This window comes from Muscardinus avellanarius, assembly GCF_963383645.1.
Source record: "Muscardinus avellanarius genome assembly, chromosome: 18".
Lineage (NCBI taxonomy): Eukaryota > Metazoa > Chordata > Mammalia > Rodentia > Gliridae > Muscardinus > Muscardinus avellanarius.
In genome coordinates this window covers 20,123,244-20,138,641 of record NC_137804.1, presented here as the reverse complement: position 1 = coordinate 20,138,641, position 15,398 = coordinate 20,123,244, and positions in this window count along the sequence as shown.

Sequence of the window (15,398 nt, the reverse complement as noted above, 5' to 3'; positions counted from 1 at the left end):
ATTGGAATCCTGCCAAGGGGTTAGGCCGGTGCAGGGGCCAATGGCCAGCATCGGAGCCTGGTGTGAGGCAAGTTCACTCCTGCGGCCTCCAAGGCCGGGACCAAAGCCAGCTTAGGGGTTAGACCGGTGCAGGGGCCAGCGAGGCCAGAACTGGGGCCTCCCATGAGGCAAGGCCACTGCTTGAGCCAGCGAGGTCTGGATCAGTCCACTGAGTAGCCAGGCCACTACTGGGACCATCAAGAGTGGGATCGGTACTTGCAATGCAGCATGCACAGAGAAATATCGCAGAAAATATAAATCAGGTGCTTCTCTTAATCAGCAATAACTAGGAGGAAAAGGGCAACAGGAAGAGGTTGAACTATAGAAAGGGCCCTATAGTGAAGCAACTAATGTGACCAATCAGAGGGTATGTAATACTGGAGGACGGAGCCTCTTTAAAACGCAGGAGGTACATAAACAAATGTATCAAAGTAAATCACCAAAGAGGCCTGGGATGGAGGGAGGGGGAGGGAATGGGATGGGGGCTGGAGGAGGGCTAATTGGATGATGTGTGCTTGTATATCCTCCCAAGTCTTGTACTCCAATGTGATTGATATATGACTACAATGCATCAATTTAAAAAATAAATTAATTAAAAAAAACCAGCACTAGAGAAAATACTCAAAGAGATTAACTACAAAGAAGAAATAGGTAACACACACCAGAACCAGAGAAACAAGAGTTTCCATCCAACAGACAACTAAGATTGGTTATCTGTGGAGATTCATTATTTATGTTAGTCTTTTACCTATCTCTAAATGGTATTGTTTGCCTTTATTGTTGTTAATTTTTAGGATTTCTAGTTGGAATATTAATATACCTTCAGATATAGCATTTGGAAATATTTTATCCAATTCTATTAGTAACTTTTAACTCTGTTTACATTGTCTTTGGATATACAATATTTTTTTATTTTTTAGGGAGTTTGTATACTCTTCTGTTGCCTGTGCCATTGAAATCATATCCAAGAAATCACTGCCAATTTCAGTGTTGTAAGGTTTTATGACCCAGTTTTTCTTCTAAACGTTTATAGTCTTAAGATTTATATTTAGGTCTTTTATCTATTTTGAGTTAATATTTGTATATGGGATTAGGTAAGGGTCCAATTTTATTCTTTTCCATGTAATTATTATTTTTCAACAATATTTAGTTAAATATTATTATTTCCACCACCAAATGTTTGTGGAAACCTTGTCAAAAATAACTTGACAATATAGGGAAGAATTTAGCTCTAGGCTTTTATTTCACTCCAATGGTTTATATATCTGCCTTTAGAATAGTACTACACTATTTCAATTATTGTAGCTTTATATGGTTTGAAATCAGAAAATATATATCTTCTAGCTTTATTCTTTTTCAAGATCGTTTTGGGTATCTAGAGTCCATATTCCAATCTAGAGTCCATATTCCATATTAGGATAGATTTTTTTTCTGAAAAATAAATATATAAATATATGATAGTTTCACCTAAAAAAACAGAAAAAAATATTCTCTGGTAAGAAAGAAAGTAAAAAGAATTATTGAAATGTTATCTTTAAGTCATCAAAAGCTTGGTATCAGACAAATGAAACTGTTATGTGAGATTATCATTTTTAATTTTGGATAAATTGCTATAATACTAGATGTCAACCACTAAGCCAAGCATGGGAGGGAGGGATGGGGAGAGAATGGGGTGGGGATCGGGTGGGAGCTGACTGGGCGATGTGTGCATGTATGTCTACAAAAGTTTGTATCCCACTATGATGTATGAATACAGTGCACCAAAAAAAATAAATAAAAAAAGGGAAAAAATAACTATATAGCAATGAATATTCTTACACATGTACCATATCAAACCATTTCTGTAGGATAGGTTTCTGAAAGTGGATCTTCTAGTCCAAAGGTTATATACTTTTGTGATTCTGATGCATAGTATCAAATTGGTGGTGGTTCCAACTTACACTTCTACTGAAAATACATAAAAGTGTCTTTTGCCGGGCGTGGTGGCACATGCTTATAATCTCAGCATTTGGGAGGCTGAGACTGGAGGATGGCAGTTCGCGGACAGCCTCAGCTACTTAGTGAGGCCCTCTGCAACTCAGTGAGACCTGGTTTCAAAATAAAGAATAAAAAAAAATAGGGCAGGGGGTGCATCTTGGAGGTCAAAGGCCCCCAAGTTCCACCCCCACACCCGCAAAAAAAAAAAAATGTGTCTATTACTCCATTGCAAAAGGGTCCTTTTTATAACTATACTTTTGTTGTGCATTGTAACTGTGCACCATGATGGAGGTCGGCGTGATAGGAACACACGCACACAGCACTTGGTGTGGAGCCCTCTGGATCTCACCACTCTGCCCCCTCTTCTCTGTACAGGGCCTTGAGTCTGGCACTGATAATTTCATATATGCACATAGCATTATTTGAACCACTGCCTTTATCAAGTCTCCTTCCCTCATTTCCCCTCCGTTGTTCCACTGTAGTCTTTCTTTCTTTATTTGAAGTCCTTTTTGTTACCCAAATTCTCTCTAGCTTCCTATGAGTGACAGAAAACATAGTGTTGGGTTTCTGACACTGGCTTATCTCAGTTAGCATAATATTCTCCAGTTTTACCCATTTTCTTGATAATTAGATAATTTTGTTTATGGTTGAGTAAAATTCTATTGTGTATATACTGCAGTTTTATAATCCATTTATCTGTTGATGGACACCTAGGCTAGTTCTATAATTTGGCTCTTATAATTGTGCTGTTATAAACATGGTATGCTATATAACTATAATATTCTGACTTCAATTCCTTTGGAAAGATACTCAAGAGTGATATAGCTGGGTCATATGGCGATTCCATTTCCAGTTGTCTTAGGAATCTCCACATTGTTCTTTATATAGCAGTTGTATTAATTTGCAATCCCACCAACAGTGTAAAAGGGTTCTTATTTTCCTACACCCTTGGCAGCATTTATTATTGTTTGTATTCTTTATGATTACCATTCTAACTGGAGTTAAATGAAATCTGTGTCGTTTTGATTTGCATTTTCCTGATTACTAATGATGTTGACCATTTTTATCCATACTTTTACTGGTCATTTGTATTTAGTCTGCAAAAGAATCTCTTATAAAACATATTTTTGTTCAGTCTGATAGGTGAGACATAGTCTTAATTTGCACTTTTTTATATAATCCAGGACCATTTGTATTTCTTTTCTGAAATATACTTTCTAGAGTAAGTTATTTAATCATTCTAGACCCCTCTTTATGAATAAAATGGAAATGTTAGTAATTTTTGGGACCAGGCAGCCCAAACTACTCTGACCCCACAGTTTTATTTTTGATCTCAAATGTTCAATTAAATTCTACTTCATCCCATTGCACAAGATCAATTATTTTTATCATTGTTATTTAATTATATATGCACAAAATAATTATTCAGCATCTATAGTATGCTAATGATGGGGATAAGGAAGTGAAAACCTCATTTCTGAGGAACTCATGTCTGTTGGGGGAGATGCAGAGTTGTGTGACAATAGAATGATGGGTGTGATGATGACCTTAAAAAGCCCAGCGGAAAGAAGACCCTTCTCCCTGTGCATCAGGAAGAGCTTCATACGGAAGATAGATCTGACACTTTACATGAGAAGGAGGTTGCCAGATGGACGTGTGTGTGTGTGTGTGTGTGTGTGTGTGTGTGTGTGTGTGTTGACCCAGACAGCTTGTGTGCAAGGGTACATGTAGAAAGATGTTATTCAGGGAACCACTCTAATGTTGATGATATCGAGCCAGAGGGGGAGAAGGACTATTGTGACTTTCTCCTTCACCTTTGGGGTGGGAGGAAGACTTCAATGTCTTTAAAGCGGCTCACTCCAAACCCCAGGCTATAAGCTGAATTTTTCCCTTGTATTTTCAGTAGCCAACTTTCTATTTATCACTTCCTTCAACGAGTCCTCTTTTGATCATGGCATTTGTGACTCTTCTTTGTCTCAAATGAAAATTTATTGGGGGCCATGCTGCATGAGCTTGCCAATTTAATGTTCAACTCTCTACCACATCATTCTTAATGAAAGAGTCAGAGGTTAATAGAAAAATAGCATAGAGGGAATACGTCTTGCATTCTATCTTTAGGAGTGTATCTTCTCAAGGACTATCTTTAGAGGCTTGGGGATGTTCAGAACATACTAGAAAAGATGCAGAATATTTACGGATACAGAAAATGTTTCTATTTTTTATATATAAATTTTAACCAATTCTAATTAATTAGCTATCTGATTTTATGTCTTCTTTTTTAATGGTACTGGAGATTGAACCCAGGAACACCCTATCTCTGCTCTATACGCTCAGCCCTATTTTTTTTTTTTTTGATTTTGAAACAGTGTCTTGCCAAATTATTGTGTGCTGCCCTCTAACATGTGATCTTCCTGTTTCAATCTTCCAAGTACTGGGACGACAGGCTAATTTTACATATGATTAAGGTTAATGCATTCTGATTACTTTTTTTTATTATTAAAACTCCTTACAGATACTACCTTTTGGCAGTTTTGACTCTATTACTCAGTTGAGTACATGGACCATAGCCTGGTTGTTTATTCTCTTACTTTTATATATTTTGGCTTGTGAAACTTAGTTTATACAAGCAATGATTAAAAAAATTAGATTGAAAATTTATCTTGGATCGTAGGATAATAGGTAGTAATGAACTGTGTAGTTAAATAAAAAAGCTAAAAATATCTCAATTAATAGGACGCTATTAGCCAAGCATGGTGGCACAGTATTTGGGAGGCTGAGACAGGAGAATCATAGATTTGAAGCTAACCTCAGCAACTTACTGAGACCTTGTTTCAAAATAAAAAATAAAAAGAGGAGCTGGGCATGGTGGTACATGCTTGTAATCCACGCGCTTGGGAGGCTGAGAAGGAGGATCACGCAGGTTCGAAGCCAGCCTCGGCTGGTTTAAGAGACCCTGTTTCCAAATAAAATATAAAATAGGTCTGGGAGTATAGCCTGGAGGTAGAAGGGCCCTGGGTTCCATCCCTAGTACCACCAAAAAAAAAAAAATTAAAAAAATAAATAAAAAGAGGGCTAGAGGTGGGAGTGCAGCTTGGAGGTTTAATGCTCCTGAGTTCAACCCCCAGTGCCACACACATACATGTGTGCTTGTATATCCTCTCAAGTCGTGTATTCCAATGTAATGTATGATTATAATGCACCAATAAAAATATAAAAAAATTGAAGAGATAATTGGATATTCTTAAGACCTCTTATACTTTAAAATTTTGTTTTTTTGACTTTATAAAACTAAATAGGCAGTTAATAGAGAGGCTGGAACTTGAATTTATTTGGTTGTTAATCACTAATTTTTTAATTGGGGCATTGTAATTTTACATCATATTGTGGTACAAAGTGTCAGAAAAATAAATACACACAGCTCTTGGTGTCCAACTCACCAAGTCTCTCCCTACTTCTTTACTCTCCTCATGCATATCTTTGAGACTAGAATTGGTAGTTTCGAAAGCATTCATAGCACTATTTCAACTATTACATTCTTTAAAATCACACCCTTTTCAGGAAAATGAATGGAATTCAAGAATATTATATTAAGCAAATATAGCCAGTCTCAGAAGATGAGTAGATGTATATTTTATATGTGGAAACTAGAGAGATATTCAGAAATAAAGCCAACATTAGATAGAGGAACAGAGGCTCCAGGAGAGTGACTGAGGAGGATTAGGAAGGGTGGGGGAGTCAAAGTCATAAAAAAGCAATCATACTCTACTTTGAAATTCTGCTGTAACTTAACCCCTCTCTAAGACAAAATAAATAAAAACCTCTAAAAAATATAAAAAAAATAAAAATAAAAAGAAGCCGGGCGTGGTGGCGCATGCTTGTAATCCCCGTGCTTGGGAGGCTGAGACAGGAGGATCACACAGGTTCGAAGCCAGCCTCCGCTACTTAGTGAGGCTCTCAGCAATGTAGTGAGACCCTGTTTCCAAATAAAGTATAAAATAGGTCTGGGAGTATAGCCTGCAGGTAGAAAGCCTCTGGGTTCCATCCCCAGTACCACAAAAAAAAAAAAAAATAAATAAACATAAATAAAAAAATTAAAAAAAATAAAAAGAGGGCTAGGGTTGGGAGTGCAGCTTGGAGGTTTAATGCTCCAGAGTTCAACCCCCAGTGCCACACACATACACACATACACACACAAAAAAAGCAAGCAAGCAAGCTATTTTGGCTGCAGCAACAATGATAACAAATGGTAACAGTAGTAGTTCTCATCTACTTAGCATTGTGCCTAGTGTTATGTCAAGTCTGGCATAGTGTAGATTTTTCTGTTGCTTCATCCTCTAAAGGTCACACTCTGTAGTCTATAGTATTTTCAACCCTCTTTGACATGTACAAAGATTCTGGGTTTCAGTAGTTAACTATAGCACACCCTTGTCAGTTATCAGATTCCAAATTGCAAATTGCAGGTCATTTATAAGTGCAACCACTATCTTGTCTGGTAGAGGTTTAATTGATCTCTTCTCTCATTGTTACCTGACTATAAATTGTCTGATCCTGTCACCTTGCCTTGTCAACCCTTATCAATTTTTCTAGTTTCCTTTAATATCTGTTTATAACTCTCCAAACTGTCGTTGCTGGGTTTTTCTCCCTTCTTCCTGACTTTGGAATCACTAAGACCCCAAACCTGACTGCCCAGATCCTTGTTGGCCTTTGTAGCTGGCCTCTTCCCCCAGGGTCTGAAGAAGCTAAGTAAGCTAAAGTCTGATGATTTGATGTACACCTCGAACGACTCATCATAGTAGCAGATCACACATGGGCCATGGACTAGAGATTGTCTGGGCCACTTGGCAAGTTTGGCAAAATGCTCAGTCATGCTTGCCTTGATATCAGAGATCAGCAAGACTGTGGATAACCTAACCTAGAACCTTGAAGCTTTAGCTTTGAGAAAGTCAGTGCTATCAAATCAAAAGATTTCCCCCTACTAACTAGGCTAGATACCTTCAGGGTTCAGCTCTTTGCTCTAATGAAACATCTTATACTAATTTTTATACTCTTTTAAGATGTCTACTCTTTAGGAACCATTTTTCAGCAGGTGGCTAGAACTGTTTTTTTGCAGGAGCAATAAGAGTCCCTAGGAGGCAATCCCCGAGACCCTGTTTCACCTCACTAGGGAGATTTATGATTGGCTCTGAGTCATTCAGCCATGAGTGACATTTATTGATTCCGAACAGAAGAGTGGGCTTTCCCTGAGCTCTGTGTTCTTGAACACTGAGGGTTGAGATGCTCTCCTTTCTTCTGTTCTGACAAAGGACTTAGTGCAAGATACCACTATATACAATATAGGAAAAGCAAAATCAGTTCCTCCTACTATCCTCTCACAACATGGAACCTTTCGGTGACACTTAGATGTTTGGGATATTTTCCCCACCTACCAAGCAAGCAGTTCTGCGGGAATTTTTCAGTAGATAACCAGCTGGGTGTCCTAAAATTCAATTCGGACACTGTCTTCTTGGAGATAGTGTCAGACCCCACTGGCTGAGGGCTCTGTCCCCAAGTCTGTCTACTACTTAAGACACCAGTCTAAAGTAGTGGGATGTTACCTATACTCCCAGCAATCAACTATGAACCAGAGGCTTTGATGAACCCCTTTTAAAGCTTCCAATAATTTGTGACAGTGGCTCACAGAACTCAGGGAACACTTTGTTATTAGTTTTCTATAAGGATATAACAAAATAGACAGGTAAACAGCCATACAGCAGAGACACAGAAACATGGTATGTGGGAAAAGGTGCAGAGTACATTACCCTCCTGGAAGTTCCACACATTCAGAGGGAACTCATATAAACCTCTGTTTTGGACATTTTATGGCGACTTTATTTTGTAGATATGGTTGATTAAATTAATGACCACTTGTGATCAATTTAACCACCAGTTCTTTCCCTTCCCTGAAGGTTGAGGAATGGGGCTGAAAGTCCTAATTCTCTAACTATGCTTTGTATTTTTTTTTTCTTTTAGTGACCAGCCCTCATCTTGAATCTATCTAGGGTCCCTCAGTCTTGGCCATCTCATTAGCATACAAAAGATACTCTTGTCATTCCAGAAGTTCAATGTGTCATATATCAAGAAACTAGAATGGAAATCAAATACATATTTTACAATATCACAGTCACCTTTCAGTATAGAACTTAGATAAGACTTTAGGATGAACCCCTTATTAACCTAGGAAAAGGCCATACACATTTCCTTCAAATTTTCACTCTTTAGCTCATAAATCTTTGTTTGAAATATTTATTCCCATTTACCAAACTAAAGAAAATGTCCATTGATTTGACTTGACCTAAAGTTAGGGTTCTTTTTTCCAGGCCCTGAGCTTTGGTACACCCTTGAACATTGGATCATGGGATAATTCCTTTAATGGGCCCCCCCCTGAGAATCATCTAAACTCAGGAAAAATACTACCTGATCAACTGTCCAAACAAGACATCTACTCACCCCATGACCCCATCCTCAGTTCTTTATAGTTATATTTACTCATCCGTATAAAAGATAAAGTCCCTTTCTTTTCGACTTTTGAGATGCTTGCAGATCTCACCATCAGAGCATTCTCCCTGTTGCATTAATTCTTCTCTCAATTTTTTTTAAGCTGGGCATGATGGCACATGCTTGTAATCCCTGTACTTGGGAGGCTGAGACAGGAGGATCACAGGTTCACAGCCAGTCTCAGCTACTTAGTGAGGTACTCTGCAACCTAGTGAGACCCTGTTTCAAAATAATAAAAAAAATAGGGTTGGGAGTATAGCTTGGAGTTAGAATGCCCCTTGGGTTCAATCCCCACTACTGGAAAATTTTTCTTTCCCTCTCTTATTACTATAGTCTTTTTTTTTTTTTTTTGGTGGTACTGGGGTTCCTGGAAGCCCTTCTACCTCCGGGCTACACTCCCAGACTTATTTTTATATTTTTATTTGGAAACAGGGTCTCTTAAACCAGAGCAAGAGGCTGGCGTGGAACCTGCGCGATCGTCCTGTCTCCGCCTACCAAGCGTGGGGATTACAAGCGTGCGCCACCACGCCCGGCATTACTATAGTCTTTTAAAAGAAAGTCTTTCCTTAACTAAGATTGGACTTAAACATTTTCTCTATAATAGTCCTCATTTTTTGGAGAATAGTTTTAAGCTCATAGCAAAATTGAGGAGAAGATGCTGAGATTACCCTCACCCCCACAAACCCACAGGCTCCCTCACTATCACCTTCTCGTGCTACAGTGGTTTCTTGCTATAACTGATGAACCTGAGTTGACATATCATTGTCACGCAAAGTCCATAATTTACATTGGGGTTCACTCTTGCTGGTGTATATATGGTAGGTATAATGGCATACATCCACCATTATAGTGTCATACTGAGAAGATTCATCGCCTTAAAAATCCTCCGTATTCTGCTCCTTCCTTCCTTCCTTCCTTCCTTCCTTCCTTCCTTCCTTCCTTCCTTCCCCCTAATCTCTGATAAACACTGATTCTTTAACTTTCTTCACAGATTTTTTTCTTTTCCAGAATGTCATAGAGTTGGAATCATACAGAATGTAATCTTTCCAAATTGGCTTCTTTCACTTAGTAATATGTATTTAAGATTCCTCCATGCCTTTTCTTTTGGCTTTCTACCTTATTTCTCTTTAAATTTGAGTAATATCCCATTTATTTTGACGTACCACACTTTATTTCTTCACCCATTGAAGGACAGCTTCATTTTTTTCCAAATTTTGGCAATTATGAATATACATGCTGAAAACTTCCATGGTAGATTTTTGAGTGGCCATAAGTTTTCAACTCCTTTGGATAAATATTGAGAAGTATGATTGTGAAGTCCTATAGTAAGAGTATATTTAGATTTATAAGAAACTGCCAAACTATCTTCCAGAGTATGTGTGCTGTTTTGCCCTCCTTTCTCCAGTGAATGAAAGTTCTTGTTGCTTCACCTCCTTGTTGGCATTTGGCAATGTTTGGGTTTTGGCTGTTCTAATAGGTGAGTAGTGGTACTTTACTGTTTTTAAATTTGCATTTTCCTGATGACACGGGATGTACACTTATCTTCGTATACTTGTCTTCATCGATGAACTGTCTGTTAAAGTATTTGGCCCAAATGCTTTCGTCTGTATATATAGTGATTCCAACATCATTTATATGAAAGACTTTTCTTTCCCACTGAATGCCTTGGAAACCTTGTCAAAATACTACTGGGCAAAGCCGGGCGTGGTGGCGCACGCTTGTAATCCCCGCGCTTGGGAGGCTGAGACAGGAGGATCGCACAGGTTCGAAGCCAGCCTCAGCTACTTAGTGAGGCTCTCAGCAACTTAGTGAGACCCTGTTTCCAAATAAAGTATAAAATATGTCTGGGAGTGTAGCCCAGAGGTAGAAAGCCTCTGGGTTCCATCCCCAGTACCGCCAAAAACAAAACAAAACAAAACAAAAAAGTCTACTGGGCATGTATATACAGTTTTGGTTTTTAGACTGTGTATTATATTTCAGTGACCTTTCACCAATATGACATTTTCTTAATTACTGTAGCTTTGTAGTAAATACTGAAATCAAATAGACTAAGTCTCCAAAAAAAAAAAAAGTATTTGGCCCATTTTTAAACGGAGCTATTTTTTTCCTTATTGAGCCTTGAGAGGTCTTTGTGTATTTTGGATAGCAGTCCTTTATCAGATAGGTCTCATAAATATTTTTCCCTTATTTGTGGCATGTCTTCATTTTCTTTTCTTTTTCTTTTTTTTTTTTTTTCTTGTGGTACTGGGGATGGAACCCAAAGGCATTCTTTCTCCAAGCTACACCCTCAGTCCTATTTTTTTTTTGAAACAGGGTCTCACTGAGTTGCAAAGGGCCTCACTAAGTAGCTGAGGCTGCCTCCAAACTGGGATCCTCCTGGCATGTGTCTCCGTGCCCAGTGCATGTCTTCATTTTCCCAATGAACACTATTATTTTTAAATTTTCAGAAAAAAAACTGGAATGAGTTTAATGGTACAAAAGGAAATGATAAAGGTTATTTTGTTGGTGTACTCTTCAGGATTATCTGTTTCTTTCTTTGTCACTGAAAGTAAATTTCAACTGTGTAAGCTTGAGAAGACGAATAATCATAATTTTTCTCCTTAGACATGCAAATAAATTCCATTTAAATTCCATTCAAAATATAATTATTGCCCCGAGGATGGATAAACTTGATTGCAAAATTTAATCTGGCATTCTTTTTCTGCGTAGATATGTGTGGTTCTTTGAATTTTTTTGAATTGGTTATAATATCTGATCCTTCTAGCATTAGTGCACCAAATGAGACATTTGTCAAATATTTATTATGTATGAGAAAATTTTGTCATGGTTATTCATTGTATGAGAGTGATAATCTTACCTTTAAAAATTATTTTATTGGTATACTGTAATTATATATTAGAGTGAGTTTAAATGTGATAAAAATCACACGTGCACACAGCTTTTCGTGTACTTCCGTCCACATTCTACCCTGCTTTCACCACCTTGCTCCCCACATGGGTTAGTAAGATTGGTAGTCATAGTTTCACGTATCCTTATCATATTATTTGAATTCTTTCCTTCTTCAATCCTTCCTTTTCCTCTCCCCGGCTCTCTCCCCTGATCCCCTTCAATACTATGGGTCTCTCTCTACATTATTTATAGTTCCTTATGTTTCTTATTTTTTCTCTAGTTTCCACATATGAGAGAAAACATAACACCCTTGATTTTTTAAGACTGACTAATCCTTTTAACATATTTTTCTCCAGTTCCATTCATGTTTCTACAAATGTCATAATTTTGTTCTTCTTTGTGGCTAAGTAGAATTTCATTGTGTATATATAGCACATTTTCTTTACCCATCCATCTGCTAATGGACACCTGGGTTGGTCCTACAATTTGACGATTGTGAAGTTCGCTGCTATAGACATGGGTCAGCATGAATCACTACAAGTATTCTGACTTTACATCTTTTGGAAAGATACCGAGGAGTTGTATAACTTTATATCATGGCTCTATTCCTCATCTCTTGAGAAATCTTAAATTATGTAATGCATTAAATAAAATATTCAACATGGACTCATAATTTTATCTTTAAAAGCATTTTACTCTTTAGCATGAAGAAAGCTTGGTATAAATTTGGCTGCATAGATAATGGAAATTTTTCTTACAGGACTCTTGGACCATAATGAACAAGCTTTTACTATGTAATACATGGAAGAAGAACAATAAAATGAAGAAAGTAAAAACATTTTATTAGGATCCAGGGGCAGATGATTAAAGCCATTGTTTCCCATGGGGAACTCAAACCGAAGAGAAGAGCAGATAAATTCATTTACAAAAAGTTGGAAAATATACAATTCATCTAGACCAAGTTCTGCCAAAAAGCCTCTCCCCTCGTTTAGGAATCAGATCAATTAGCAGAGAAATCAGGCTGCCCTGCTGGGCTTAAGGACATTTCCCAAACAAAGCTTGCTCTGAATATGGAATTCTTAATTAACAATCTGAAAGGGTGTTCACATGGGGCTCTGTGCCCAGGGTGCTGCAGCAGTTGTTTCCTTTGAGCGAAGTCCCCTAGTGTTAACAGTTGGCTATCTGCAGATTAAGTACAGATGATACTTGGACAGACAATTGAAAAAGTAATTTTTTGATGCTTTCTCCAGCTGCTTTGGACAGATTAGCTGGGATGTTATCCAGATTCTTTCACTGAAGCTGATACAACTTTATGAAAAGAACGTATGAGTTTCTGCATCACTGTCGATTTAGTTGCGGGAAAGAATTTGGAACACGACCATTCTTCCTTTTTGGGCCACAAGTCAACTAGTCTAGGTTTTGCTTGCTGGACATTACGTATTACTATAGATGGACAAGAAATTAAAAGAAAACCATGCAAAATGGTTATTCTGCTGTCTCCCCTGTCATCCATTCCATTTTGTCACAGTTTTTGAGGCTGGCATTATCCATGTCTCCTGTTTTGGGATGAAAATAGGGAAAGTCTCTTAGAGTTATCTGATTTCTTTTGCCACAAAAGATGGAGATTCCTGACCTGGGCAGAAGCCAGCGTGTACATGATATTCCTTGTGGTGACAGTGACTGTTTAGAGAGTTGTCTAATCAGAGTAAATCCCAGTGTTTGTTTATTCAGTTGTGGAAAATTCTATCATCTTATTTCTTGGCTGTGTTTGAGAAAGACGTGTGGCCCTCCTTTTAACTAGCAGTGCTTTTCTGACCATAAGAAAAGCCATTTTGAAAAACAGGTAGATACAGGGAGGAGTGCCTAGAAAATCTCAGGGAAAGGAAACTATAGATGTTGTATTACCTGACATTCTGTTACTATAAGAAAAATACCTAAGATAATCACTTTGAAAAGTGGAAACGTTTATTTTGGCTAATGGTTCTGATGGTGTCAGCCCATGATCAGGCTGGCTTTGGGGCTTGTGGGGAGGCAATACATCATGGCAGGGAGTGTGTGGCAGAGGAAGCTGTTTACCCCACAGCAGCTAGGAAATAAAAAGAGATGAGACTGGCATCCTGCAATCTCATTTAAGTGAGCACCCCTAATGACTTAAAGACATCCCACTAGGCCACACCTCCTAAAAGCTTCCACTACCTCTCAATACTGTCAAGGTGGAAACAAAGCCAATCATACAGGAGCTTTTGTGGGACATTCCAGATTCAAACTTCAGCAGAAGTATAATTCTAAACTGGCTTTCTGTGATCTTTCAAAGTCATGAAACATCAGAGTAGCCCATGGGATGGGCTCTGATTTAGGAAAGCTAGAGAATTCTGAACAGTGTTTTATGGAACTTCCTCTGGGAAAGACAGTTCTGCAGAGGATTATGCTCCTATTTGTACATCTTTGAGACCAGGAGGAATCTTAAAACCTGTCTCCTCAACCAGCACATTTAGAATCCTAAAGAGCAGGAAACATGTACATTTTATTCACGACTATGTCCCCAGTGCCTAGCATTGATGGCTGGCTCCCAGAAAACATTCAATAACTCCCTATTAAAATCAAAGGACAAGCAAATGAACAGGAATCTAATGGTACAGAGATTTGGTAGTTTTTTTTTTAGTATAATGCTCTATTAGTAAGGTTTTCATTTCAGTACCCATAATTATATTTATAGGCTCCAAGGTTTTTCTAAAAAAGCTCACTAAAATATTTATCCCCTCATTTGATTCTTTGTTTAACCCTTTTAGTTCAAAAGAAACCCATCATCTGAATTTCTCTAAGAAGACAAGTGTTAATTTGGTAATTATTGAACAAGGGTTGATAAAAATCTCTATGTGCCAAGAGTAAAGAAATGAATAATATATAAATACTGGATGACCTTTTTTTTTTAAAAAAAAATCCTGAGATAACTTGCAGAGCCGAGGTCCATGTTTTTGAACGAGTATGTATGCTTTTGGTATTACTGGTTCAGTTGCAAAAAGCTGAACATAGATAGTTAAGATAGAAAAAAGAAAAATGCCACTGTTAACTCCTTTTCTCTGCTGTAAGATATTAGTTGAAATATTAACTTTTTCCATAGCGAAAGGGACAGACACCACAATCCAATTCCACTAACTTCTATGGGAGACTAGATAAGAACCATTCAATTACAGGTTGCTTATTTATCTAATTCTCTTGGCAGGATTTGCTTTTGGTGAAACAAATCACCTGTTGAAGGAGGGAGGGAAGCCATTTAAGTGATTACAATCTGCTGCAGCTAATTTCCTCTTTAACCTATTTGTAAGTCAGCAAGAGCCGATAATTGTAATGAATAGTTCTTATGGGAAGTTTGAGCTGACATTTGGATCTCATTAGACTTTGACAAACTTCTGCCATCCTACTCTCTTGGAACTCTTTTGCTGGGATTAGTTTTCAAGAAAGTATTAAATGCGTGGCATTCAGCGCAGATCTTTGGGGCTTCAGGGTATGGAATCCAGTTCTGCCATTACCAGCTGTGTGAATCAGGACAATTTTTTGTTGTTGTTTTTTGTTTGTACTGGAAGTTGAACCCAGAGACATTCATTTTCTGAGCTATATCTCTAATAGTATTTTTTTTTTTTTTTGGTGGTACTGGGGTTCCTGGAAGCCCTTCTACCTCCGGGCTACACTCCCAGACCTATTTTTTTATTTGCATTTTTGGAAACAGGGTCTCCTAAGCCAGCGCGCGCGGCTGGCTTCGAACCTGCGCGATCCTCCTGTCTCCGCCTCCCAAGCGCGGGGATTACAAGCGTGCGCCACCACGCCTGGCCTTTTTTTAAATTTTGAAACTATGTTTTGCTACCTTGCTGAGTGCCTAGGTAAGTTGCGGAGGCTGGCCTTGAACCTGCAATATTTCTGTCTCAGCCTCCCAAGTCCTGGGATTAAAGGCATGTGCCACC